Source organism: Solanum pennellii, chromosome 1 (assembly GCF_001406875.1).
Source record: "Solanum pennellii chromosome 1, SPENNV200".
Taxonomy (NCBI): domain Eukaryota; kingdom Viridiplantae; phylum Streptophyta; class Magnoliopsida; order Solanales; family Solanaceae; genus Solanum; species Solanum pennellii.
Window position 1 is genome coordinate 13,931,055 of NC_028637.1, and position 13,402 is coordinate 13,944,456.

Genomic DNA, 13,402 nt, shown 5'->3' on the forward strand with positions numbered 1-13,402 from the left:
CCTGATGTTCTCATGAGTATGATAACAGTATTTACTCTTGATGCTTATGCTTTTCTAGACCCAGGATCAGATAAGGTTTTTGTTTTGTAAGTCCTTATGTTGAAAATCATTTTGATATTCTCACTGGAAAACTTTGTGAACCTTTCTGTATTTTTACAAGTTGGAAATTCTATTCTAGTGAAAAGAGTCTATCGTGATTGTCCTACTTCTATCAATCACAAAAACACCATTATGAGTATTTAGTTATGTCTTTTATGTTTGCCAATGCACTAGCAGTGCTCATGGATCTTATGAATAGTATTCAAGCCTTACTTAGATATGTTTGTTATCATCTTCATTGATGACATACTAATATATTGAAGGAATGAAGAAGATCATGCTAGTAACCTCATAATAGTACTTCAGAAGTTGAATCAAAAGGAGATATATGCCATGTTCTCCAAGTGTGAGATTTTACTTAAGTGTGTGGAATTCTTGGGCCACATCATTTTCGGTGATGGGATTAGAATTGATACCCAAAATATTGAATTAGTTCAGAGTTTGCCTAGACCTATGTCTCCAACAAATTTTAAGAGTTTCTTGGGTTTAGCAGGCTAATATCGAAGCGTTGTTGAGGGATTTTAATCTATCTCGTCTCCCTTCATCAAGTTGACTCATAAAACAGCAGAGTTTCAATGGTCTAAAGCTTGTGAGAAAAGCTTTTAGGAATTGAAAAAAAGGATGACTACATCTCCAACTTTGACTTTATCAGAGGGTACTCAGGATTCTGTGTTGTAGTGTGATGTATCTAGAGTTTGTTTTGGCTGTGTGTTAATGCAAAAGTCAAGGTCATAGCCTACGCCTCCAAATAGTCGAAAGTTCATGAGAAGAAATACCCAACCCAAGACATAGAATCAGCTGTTGTGGTTTTCGCCTTTAAGATATGGCATTACTGTTTGTACGGCGTTCATGTTTATATATTTACTGACCATAAGATCCTAAAATATGTGTTCACCTAGAAGGACCTCAATCTAAGACGAAGGAGGTGGTTAGAACTACTCAGGAATTATGACATGAGTATTCTTTACCACTCATGTAAGGATAATGTGGTTTTTGATTCCTTAAACTGGTTATCCATGGGGAGTACCGCCCCTGTTGAGGAAGAAAAGAGGGAGTTAGCTAAACATGTGCATAAACATTCATGTTTCGGAGTCAGACTTATGGATCTCACAGAAAAAGGGATAGTGGTGACCAATGGGTATGAATCATCAATAGTGTCTAAGGTTAAATAAAAGCAAGACCAAAACAACATTTGCTTTATTTGACGGAAAATGTTCATAAAAAAAAAGTATTGGCTTCTGAACAAGGCGAAGATAATGTGCTAAAGTACTAAGGTAGATGATATGCTGGTTGGACTCAAAGAGAGGATCATAGAGGAGGCTCATAGCTCAAGATACTCCATTTGTCGAGTTCCACCAAGATTTACCGCAATTTGAATGAGGTAAATTTGTGGGAAGGCATGAAGAAGGACATTGTAATGTTTGTTACCAAGTGCCCAAGTCTAACATGTGAAAGTAGAGCACCAAAAATATAGAGAATTGGCTTAGACTACAAAACATCCAGAATGAAAGTGCGAGATGATTTATATGGAATTTATCACAGGCTTCCCAAGATCTCGTGGGTAACATGATTATACTTAGGTAATTGTCAATTGAATGACAAAATCAGCCCACTTTTCGCCGGTCAGCTTAGGATTATGCTAATATTTACAATAAAGAAGTGGTAAGACATTATGGAGTTCTGGTCTCTATTATTTCAGATAGAGGTGCACAATTTTTCTACTTTATACACTCAAATTATACTTCCCTAAAGAAGTATAAGCGGTAGTATCAAGTAAAGAACCCAATTGTTAGGTTGGGGTCGATCCCACGATGAAAATTGTTTAGATGTAACATTAGTCTTTGATTACGTCTATTTAGTCAAGTCCTTTCCAAAAATAGATAATTGAAAAGGGGGGGGGGGGGGTTGAAACAAACGTGTTCAATTATTTCTAAGTAAACAAGTAGCAAGATTAAAACTTTGTTTTTTATGAAGTGACGAGAGAAACTATGGGTGTAAGTGTTTTCCATAGGTTCATAACGTTCTAATCCTAGCTATAATAATTCTTTCCTAGTGTCTTGCATGCAAAGTGGTTAGTTATGTATCTCTAATTCCTTGGTCCAGAACCTAGAGAATTTCACTCCGTACCTTAGTCCAACTACATGTGTCTACTTTACTAAACCTTACATTACCTCATATTAAGCATCATATTCAATGTATGTCTAAGGCGTATATAATAAATATTTGTTGATAATTCTTTTCCTATCAACTACCTACTTGGTCCATCAAGTAGAAATAGGGCATGTTCTAACGCATGCACTCGTTAAAAAGACTTCTAAAAAAAATAATTATCAATACATGCAAGGAACTATTCTCGAATTCTTATTTAGCTAGTTTTACCTTGTTAATCACACATGGTTCCCACAACCCTAGTTGTGGATTAAGTTGCCCATGCCTAGAAATACACAATTCATGGTTGTTAAACAAGAATTCATGTACTTATTTTGAAAAGTTTTGAAGAAAATCCTGAAATAACACTTGAATTAACGAAACTATCTTGAGAATCGATTCCGAAAACTTGAAGTAATTCACAAAATCCGAAGTTCAACTTCCAATAACAAGAGTATGAAAAATAACAAAAAGTCTAACCCAAACTATATGATTTTTAACCCTATTTATAATTATAAAGACCTAAATTAAAAGGAGTTCTAAATAAGGAAAGTCTATCAAGAAACACGTCTTCAATCGACGGCACCACTAACAGTCCGTCGATGGAACGACGGACCGTCGACTTCCTCCATCGGTTCATACTTAACATCTTTTTCAGCCTTCATTCTGGCATCTTCGGTTAGTGGGACTAATCACTGATCTGATCAACGATTTCCAAGGACGGTCTGTCAGTCAGTCGACGGATCGTCGATCCTTTTGTAGCCCCACACTGAGTCAGAATTCCCCGAGTTGCTTCGAGATGCTTGAACCTCCAGTGGACGACCACCACCTACGAACCGTCATGGAACGACGGGTCGTCAATGGCTTTGTGAGTCACCTCTTCTGCACAATCTTCTGCATTTTTGTTTTGGACGACTTTCTTGTAAAACACAAATAAATACCATTAGAGTTACTGGAAAAATGCCCTAGACACACACTAAAATTAAAGAAAAAGCATAAAATGTACCTTGAAAGGACGATACATCAACACCCTTAAGTTAAATTCGTTGTTTGTCCTTAAGCGACGCACTATAACTCACCACAACACCTTTGTACAAAAGTATCCTTATTTAAGCTTTCGCAGTAATATGGCTATCAATCCCGATTGTTTTCATTGCTTTCATGCATGATATAACTCTTAGTATCACTCATGTGAATCAGACCATGACACAGACTCACCACGCCGATACCTCTACTGTTTTATCTCTCACAAAGGCAACAACTCTCCAATATTTCAACCAGTGTTCTCACTTCAAAAGATATCCTCCTTTTTCACAGGGTGATTTTAAATTTATGTACGAGGATCATTATTCAACCATCACTATCAGAACAACTTCACACCTAATTGATACTTGTCGCCATAGGCTTGCCCTTATTTTCACTATATTAAGTTCACCATATTAGACTCTTAGGATCACGATAGGACTTTAATTGCCTGTAACACAGGCTTAGGGTCATGTATGGTACATATGGATACATTTTAGTGAATTGTTTCCCTCCATGACATTATGGATAAACGTCCTACCTTTTTCATTGTCTAATATTCCCTACTCTTCATTTTATTATATTATTTGCCTTGTTTTCTCCTTTCTTTTTTCTTTTGTGCAAATGACAGTTCTTTTATTTTTATTTTTTTCTTTCAAATTTTTCACTTTATTTAAACTTTGATTGATACACTTCTCTTATTCACTCTTTCTTTTCTTTTTTTTCTTTCACATTAATCTTTTAAACCCTACTTTTCTTCACATTATTCATAATAGGCACCCTGAACTCATGGCTTAGTCGAGTTACACAAAACCCAAGGTTGGGTCAGGGCCAAGACAAGATTTGTTTCTTCATTGGGCACCCTCAACTTATGATTTTGTCCTAAGTTGAGGTGAACATGTGCAATTCTTGAAACTCCAATACCACCAGACGGAAAACTCCTCATTTTGCCTTACGTTTTTGCTTAGCGTTTGTATATGTTTTGATTATATTTTTTTCGCGTGTGTTCTTCAAGTGTGAAGAAATTTGGTTGTGTTTTCTGTTATTATAATTTTGTTAAGCAGAGAAAAAGTGAGAAGAGTGGAGAAACATGTGAGAGATGAGCGTGAGAGAGTAATTTAGGATTAGGAGTTTTAGTTTGGGAATTAGTCAAACTAGGACTCCATATTAATTTTAATAAAATTTTTAATTTAATTAGCTTAGTGAAATGACCATAAATCCCTTTAAAAAAATATTATTATAAACCTCAACTTAATTACATTTAATTAATCTTCCGTTGAGGTTCGAACCCGAATGGAGTGACCACTGTGAAACGGGTCATTTCGTGTTGACCCGACTCGAACCGTCCACTTAATAAAATGAATTAATAAATTAATTAATTCCATAGGGTAATTATGATATTACCCTTTGCCTGTAAAAGACCATTTTACGCCTAGACCCTCCAAACTTAAGATTTTCCCTTTTTAAGTCCGGTAAAGACTCATCCGAGTGAATATTCATATTCGGGAGCCCTACTTTGATGGACTCAACCTTTCCTAGATCAACTAACTCCCCTAGTTAGTTGGCTTGGATGTCACAAGGGTTCAGAGGTTCGGTTCTACGCGCATCAATTCTGTGTGAACCCGGTCTAATCGTAGGCATTCTTGACAAATTAAGCATTACTTAGCATATCCATTTTTAGGGTTGTTACATTATCCCCCCCCCCCCCTTAGCAACATTCGTCCCCAAATAACACTTCTTATAATCTAGCCTAACGCCAATCATATCAAAACATATCCACTATGCACAGTCAAGCAGTAGCAACAAAGAATGGAGAGATAAGGGAACTTTGACTTAACAGTAAGGAATCTAACCTTATAGACTGAAAAGATGGGGATAGAGGGATCTCGTATCAGCCTCGGCCTCCCACGTAGCACCCTTAACAAGATGATTCCTCCACAATACCTTTACTGTGGCAATCTTCTTGTTTCTCAGTCGCTTGACCTGTCTATCTATGATCTGAATAGGTACCTCCTCATAGGACAAGTCTTCATCGAACCCCAATCCTTCCACAGGTAAAATCGATGATGTATCACCTAGGCACTTCTTTAACACAGATACATAAAATATTGGACGGACAGAAACTAGCACTGCAGGCAATGCCAACTAATAGGTCACCTCACCCACACGCTGTAGGATCTCATATGGCCTAATATACCGCGGACTCAACTTGCCCTTCCTGCCAAACCTCATCACTCCCTTCATAGGTGATATCTTCAAATAGACCTGGTCACCAACATCAAACTCTAAGGGACGTTTTGTGTTGTCTACACAAGACTTCTACCGACTGTAAGCAATAGCCAACCTGTCCCTGATCACCCTGACCTTCTCTAAGGCATTATGATTGATCTATAGACCCAAAATAGATGACTCTCCAACCTTGAACCACCCTTCTTGAGACCTACACCTCCTACCATATAATGCCTCAAACGGTGCAATCCCAATGCTTGAGTGATAGTTGTTATTATACGATAACTCTATGAAAGGCAGATGGCCGTCCCAACTACCTCTAACGTCAACCACACACGCTCTCAACATGTCCTCTAATGTCTAAATGGTGAGATCTGCCTTCCCATCAGTCTGAGGATGAAAGACATTACTATGCTTTACTTGCGTGACTAAGTTCTTCTTGAGGATCTCCATAAATATGAAGTGAACTGAGCTCTGCTATCTGATATGATGGAAAAAGGAATCCCATGTGATCTCACAATCTCATCAATGTAGAGTCTCGCATAATCCTCGGGTCTGTAAGTAGACTTCATAGGAATAAAGTGGGAAGACTTAGTCATCCTGTCCACAATAACCCATATGGAGTCATATTATCTCCTAGTCCTCGGAAGACCAACCACGAAGTCCATATTTATGGCCTCTCACTTTCATCTTGGAACCTTAATAATCTGAGTAAGACATCCAGGCTTAAGATGTTCTGCCTTAAAATGTTGTCAATTATGACACTTGGACACATATTCAACAATGTCCTTCTTCATGCCATCCCACCAATAGATCTTTTTGAAATCATGATACATCTTGGTGGAACCTGGATGTATGGAATATCTGGAACCATGGGCCTCTCCAACAATCTTGGTTTGCAAATCATCCACATTTGGTACACATAGAATGTCCTGGTACATAAGTATTAGGTCACCTCCCAAAGCAAAAGACTCATTCAACTTAACCAACGCTGAGTCCTTCAGCTCGATCAACACATGATCAAGATTCTGACCCTTCTTGACTTCAACTACTAAAAATGATTCAAAAATAGGATTAAATGAAACACCCTCACTAGTAGATTCAACTAACTGCACACCCAGTCTGGCAAGTCTATGTATATATTTCATGAACTCGTCTATGTATATATTTCAAGAACTCTTTCTTCTCATCCTCAACGTGGGTTGTACTACCCATTCTCATCCTGCTCAAAGCATAAGCTACTACATTATCCTTACCTAGATGGTAGTGGACATTCATGTAATAGTCCTTCAACAGCTCTAACCACCTCCGCTAACGTAGATTCAACTTGTCTCACTTGTACTAGCCTATCCTCATGTAGCCACTCTTTCTTTTATTGTTCATCTTCTAGCATAAATATACTGTCTTAGTCATTTCATATAGTGACATTGATTTTTAGGCGTAGATGCAGCTTGTCTCACTTGCACTAGCCTATAGTCTGAAGTCATTCTTTTCTTTACATATTAACTTTGAATTCATTCTTAACACTTTATTTTGGAGTATGCTTGATATTTGACTTTACATCATTCTACACTCTCCTTATAAGATCCTCAGCAATATTAGATCCCGTATAAACGGGATGATTCATCCTCGTGAAATACCTTAACATGTCAGCCATGGTGCTGGCAGGTGGGTTCTCCATGGGAACACCTTATTGCACCTCCTTGGCTGTCATAGCCTGAGCTTGTAAAGTGATGGTTCGGCCATCTGTACCAAGGTTGTCCTCACTTCTCCATCTGTCAACCCAGTTGGGTTAACATGCATCTCAATTCAGCAGCTGGGGAATGGGGATGATCTTTGTTGCCCCCACCAGTATCTTCTCCTCTTCACGACCAGCGTCCAACCTTGTGTTTATTTTTTTGAAAAAGAAGAATTGATGCTAGATACGCTCATAACACCAATGAATCAGACATTAGAGAAGGCACGATAATATCAGAAGAAGGGAATTTTCTTACGCATCATATAGGCTCTTGTTCAGGATAGTGGTGCACTTCACTACCATGCAATAGAAACTACTTAATGTGGTTGATGTAAACTTATTATCCTTGAAATTTAATATTGTGATCTGATACCAACTTTGTCATGACCAAAATCTACATCCCAGACGAGAACGGCGTCGTTGACCTCTCAGAAGTCGCAGACAAGCCTACATACGTCATTGTTACTTCATCTAGTTTAATTTTAGCGGAAAAATAGAACTTTTGTTACTTAACATTAAATTAAGTCATTCTACTTAAACTCATAAACGTTCACAATCACTCATATAATATTAAGATCATCAAATGAAAGAAATAATCCATAATTGTATTAAACATATTTTTTCCAAAACGCACTAATACAAAGCTTGAAATGAAAGTGGAAATGAAACACTAGTGGAACATGCTCCAATAGCTAAAGCCTACATCTAAGCTAGAAAATAATAGTAGGTATCGTCGAAAGCATGACGGCCTACCAAATCCGGATGAAAGCTCCACGTACAGATAGCTGCAACGTCGTACTGTAAGCTTTAACGTCCACCAGTACCTGCACCTAAAAGTAGATATTGTATGGGATTAGTAGACACTTGTACTATGTATGGGTATATTCAAGCACACACCAGGGACATGCATGAGTAAGAATAGCTCTTTCCCAACAACGTGATTTACCGAAAGTCAAGTCATTGGACATTCCAGATTTGGATTAGGAAAGTCAATGGACTTGGCAAATTTGGTTTAGTAAAGTCAGTGGACTTGCGTAATTTGGATTTAGGAAAGTCATGCAATGAGAGTAACATGAATCATCATACGTATCATATTGCACACAACACATAGCATATTACATATAGCACACAACATATTGCATATAGCACTTAACATATTTCATATCATTCGAACATACGCCATGAGCCTTGGAATCTTGGAATTGACATTAAGGCTTCCCTAAATGAGGATTCAACATATGGTACCTCAACTAAGGAGCCTTCATGAGCAAACATAGAGTCTGCTTCATTCATTCATATCTACTTCATTTAATTCATTCATAAGCTAGTGTAAACACCAGCTATACCTAGGATGTAGTTTAAGACATTCACCAGGTTCGCTATGCAATGGCCAAGAATGACCTAGTGCCATTACTTAAGTCTTGCTCACCTCATTATTATCCTATCCTAACACCGTTGGTATCATTCATTTCATTGTGTGCATCATTTGAGGCTGGCCTCATTCATTTATTGGGAACTTTAATTTTAACCGACATAGATCATGTGAGCATCATGAAATCCATTGTCTCCCCCACACCAAAAAGAGGTGGAATCACCGGCCAAAGTGACCCCAAAAAAGCTAGCATATATAGGGAATTGAACCGTGCTAGATCCCTAAGTTGGGAGTATAGGTTCAAAGACTAGGAGATATATGAAGACCCATACCCGGCATTCCGGACACTCTTATCTCATGAGAGTTACGTGAACCTCCGCCCTTCCCAAAAGAAGGCATCACCACTTATAGCTAGCCTGTCAGTGCTCAGTATGAAGTTCCATTTCATTCAACTCATACGTCATGGAAAATGACTTCTAGTATGAGGACATCATATCTCAATAGATGATTTCTCATGTCATCATTATTATCAGGTATACATTAATCTCAATACATTCATTAGAGTATTCATTGAGACTGGTCTCTTCATTAACTTTACACTCTCATAGGTGAGTACCTTTTGGTAACATTTACTTAGGCTCATTTGAGATTGCTCTCATATTTAACATTAACCTCTTATCATGTTGTCACCACATTCATTAGCTTTAGCACATTTTCTCTTCATAATTATACACCTTTTTTAAACGTGAATGTTCATTTCATCATATGCCAATGCACTTGGCAATTTAGTGTGTTCCACACTCTTACTTAACCCTTCAAGGAGTTCATCATTTCGTTACATACATCATAGGTTCACTTACTTTTGAACGTATGCTAGACTTATGGGTCTATACATACAAGCCATGAGGATTCATTCATACTTTGTTTAAGTGATTCATATCTTCCTAAGATTTTCATACACAAGACTTATGCATCTTGTATGTATGCCAAGATCATCAATTTCGATCTATGTAGGCAGTATCATTTGAACATTTATTCACGTATGAATTATGTATCAATATGGAAATTGGGCAAGGGAACCCAATTTTAAATCCATTGGACAACACTTACATTTTTATTTAAATTAGTTTTACCCGCACGGCCTGGGGACACAAAATCGAGCCCAAACGCCTTCTTTCTATTTTCCCTTGATTTCTCTCTTTATTTTTTTTTCGTTCATTGGGACTAAGAGGATGTGGAATCGAACTCCCACAACCTAATATTCTTTTAATTTACTTTTTCCTTAAACCATTTTTGTTTTGACCAGAGGGTGTGGGATCGAACCCCCACAGCCCCACCTTAATTTTCTCCTTAATTCCTTTTATTCTTCCTAGAGGTCGTGGGTTTGATCACCACATGCCTCAACATTTATTTTTCTTTTAATTTTTCCTTAAATATTACCGAGAGGTGGTGTGTTTGAATACCACTACTCTCATTTCTCTAATTCTGTTTTAGTTTTAGGGGAATCGGCTAAGAGCACTTGGGTTTGTATCTCGTGTGCCTCACTCCTTTTAATTTTAATCAATTATAACTTTCTTATAGTGAGGTCTAGGGTTCAATACCTACTGACCTCACATGTTATAAACATTATTCTCAAACTCTCCTAAACTTCAAACATTAGCCTAAACTAAGCTAACACAATGCTGGAAATTTTAGCATGATTTCCAGCTCCTTTTCATCAACATTTACAGGTTAGTTCTTAGGATAATTCATGGATCATTTAGTACATCTTTAGGTGCAATTTTCATGGATTCATTTAGCTAATAGTTCTCACTAAAATCAGCCACATAACACTTCATATGAACATCACGATTTACATACGTTCTTGCACATAAAATACAAGGATTTAAACATGCCATTTCATGCTCTAATCCATGACCAAGAGTCATGACAATGCACCTACAAAACCGTATCCCACATTTTCGGAAAACTTCCGAACATACATGCATACAGATAATCATCATGAAAATACGTAACACCCAATATTCTACCAGCAAACATATCCAACCTACGAATGAATGGGATATAGTGACATGGACATGCAACGGGGAACAATCCAAGTTTTCGGATTAGAATTGACTGAATATTAAGGGTCTCTAGGGAATGGTACCAAGTGTAAGAAAACCCAAACCTTCTTTTGACGTTTATTCAACACACGACCTTCTGTAAAACCCCCTCTCTAAATCACGTTCAAGTCTTGAAACTCCAACACCACCCAACGGAAAAATCCTCCCTTTGCCTAACGTTTTTGCTTAGCGTTTGTATATGTTTTGATTATATTTTTTTTTCCTGTGAGTTCTTCAAGTGTGAATAACTTTGGTTGTGTTTTCTTTTCTTATTATTTTTTAGGCAGAGAAAACTTTAGAAGAGTTGAGAAACGTGATAGAGATGAACGCGAGAGAGTAGTTTAGGATAAGGAGTTTTAGTTTGGGAATTAGTCAACCTAGGACTCCTTATTAATTTTAATAAAAAATTTTATTTAATAAGCTTAGTGAAATGACCATAAATACCTTTAAAAAATCATATTATAAAACTCAACTTAAATACATTTAACTGATGCTTCCGTTCAGATTCGAACCCGGGTGGAGTGACCACTGCGAAACGGGGTATTTCGGGTTGACCCGACCAGAACCATCCACTAAATTAAATAAATATTAAATAAATTAATTCCTCAGGGTAATTACGATATTACCCTTTGCCTGTAAAAGACCATTTGACCCCTAGACCTTCCAAACATAAGATTTCCCCTTTTTAAGTCCGATAAAGACTTACCCGATTGAATATTCATATTCAGGATGCCTACCTGGCTGGACCCAACCTTTCCTAGATCAACTAACTCCCCTAGTTAGTTATTTTGGATCTCGTAATGGTACAGAGTCTTGTTCTACGAGCATCAATTCCGTGTGTACCCGGTCTAATTGTAGGCATTTTAGACACATTAAGCTTTACTTAGCATATCTATTTTTAAGGTTATTATATCTACATTGGCCGGTAGACCATACTTTCTTGGTGTGGGGTTTTATGACTCCGGTTTCCATGTTTAGAATCACAGGGTCTATGTCGGTTAAGTATATAGTTTCCCAAAAGTAAAATGGACAATGGAAGTAAATGACTAAGACCCTAACTAGAATGACTTAAGGGAGGTTACTTAGTATAGGTGGAAGTAATAAACCCATCTAGACAATGCATAAGTAGCTCCTTTGGAATTCTAGCAAGGTTTTGTAATGCATGTCACTATGTATGTGTTCTTTATGCATGACATTATAGTATTTGTCTACTTTTTATGTAGGTGTGCATGATATGAGTCTTTATGCATGATGTTGATATTGTTAACTATATATTGAAGGCCTTGCTTCACATAAATGAAGTTGTCTCCTTTTAATATGTTGATATATGACTTAGATGTAAAAGCTTGTAGTCTCAATATAGGTTTACTATGTATGTGTGAGGTTATGGGGTTCATAATGTACATTGCACTAGTAGACATATATTGGGGGAATGATTTAGTCTTATAAGGTTCTATGTGAAGTAAAATAAGTATATGTGCATAATGACTAGGAGTTCTCTATAATCTTCTTTTAGTCTTGGCTTAAATATGTCTATGTTGTACTATACGTTTATGATGATATGTGTTGTCTTGTGTAAGTTGTATGTATGGTTTTTCTTGTGGTACTTAGATGATGCATTGCACCAAGTATCACTTAAGGGTTACTTCGCACGCTTATGAATTAAAAGAAATAGTTCACTCTTAAGGAGTGAGATCACTGTATAGTGACCTCAAATGGGACTTAAATTCTATATGTGATTTTCTATGGTGTTTCGCCTTTGATTGTGTTTATATGAAGTATATGAATTATATAAATGGTATTGTTTTAAGATTTTATAGAGATTTACTCTAAGAGGCATGAAGTATGATTTTCAAGAAAATGTCCCTTTTAAATGCATGGTTTTGCATGGTTGTCATACTTAGTGTCTTCTTGTACAAACCCATTCTTCTCTACTTTTTTACACAAAGTTTAGATTAGGGATGCTTAAAGGATGCTTATTATTGAGGAGATTGATATGATTCTCAAGCTCAAGGAAAGGGGTCTTTATGTTCCAAGGATTCCCTAATTATGTCTTAATGTAAAGTTTATTAAATGTTGTATAGATATGTCTTATGTTTTAAGGGTCAATTCCTTAATGTATTCTGAAGCTGTTGAGTTGAAGATGGAAAAGACACATAGGGTCTAAATATGTATTATGACTTATTTTTGTATATATATGAATTTAAGTTTCTAGCATATGATTTGCTATGAAACGTTTTACATTTCCCACTAAATTTACTATGTCAATGCGATGAATGATAACTATAGGCTTGTACAAGATCCCCGAGAAGTCAAGAACGCCATGTTAGCTCCCAAGATGTGACAAACGTGGTATCCGAGCATGAGGTTTTTAAAACTTATTTAGGGTCCAAGAAGTCTCATATTGCCATGTCTATTATAGTCTATTATTATTTGTGGTGAGTCGCAACACATGAAATGTATGAGAGGCTGTAAGTTGATAGAGTTTCCCTTCTTCATCATTTTCATTTTATGTCATAGAACTTAACTCTATAAGATATCTCTTTTATGTTTTCTTTTACGGTGGTCTTTTTAGATGTGATTTCTTGGATGAGATTTTTCTCAATTTTTGAGGGAGAAAAAGTGAGTTTAAATGCTTATCTTGGTTTTATGGTTGTATGTGTATGCGTGAAGGTGAATCTTGTATGT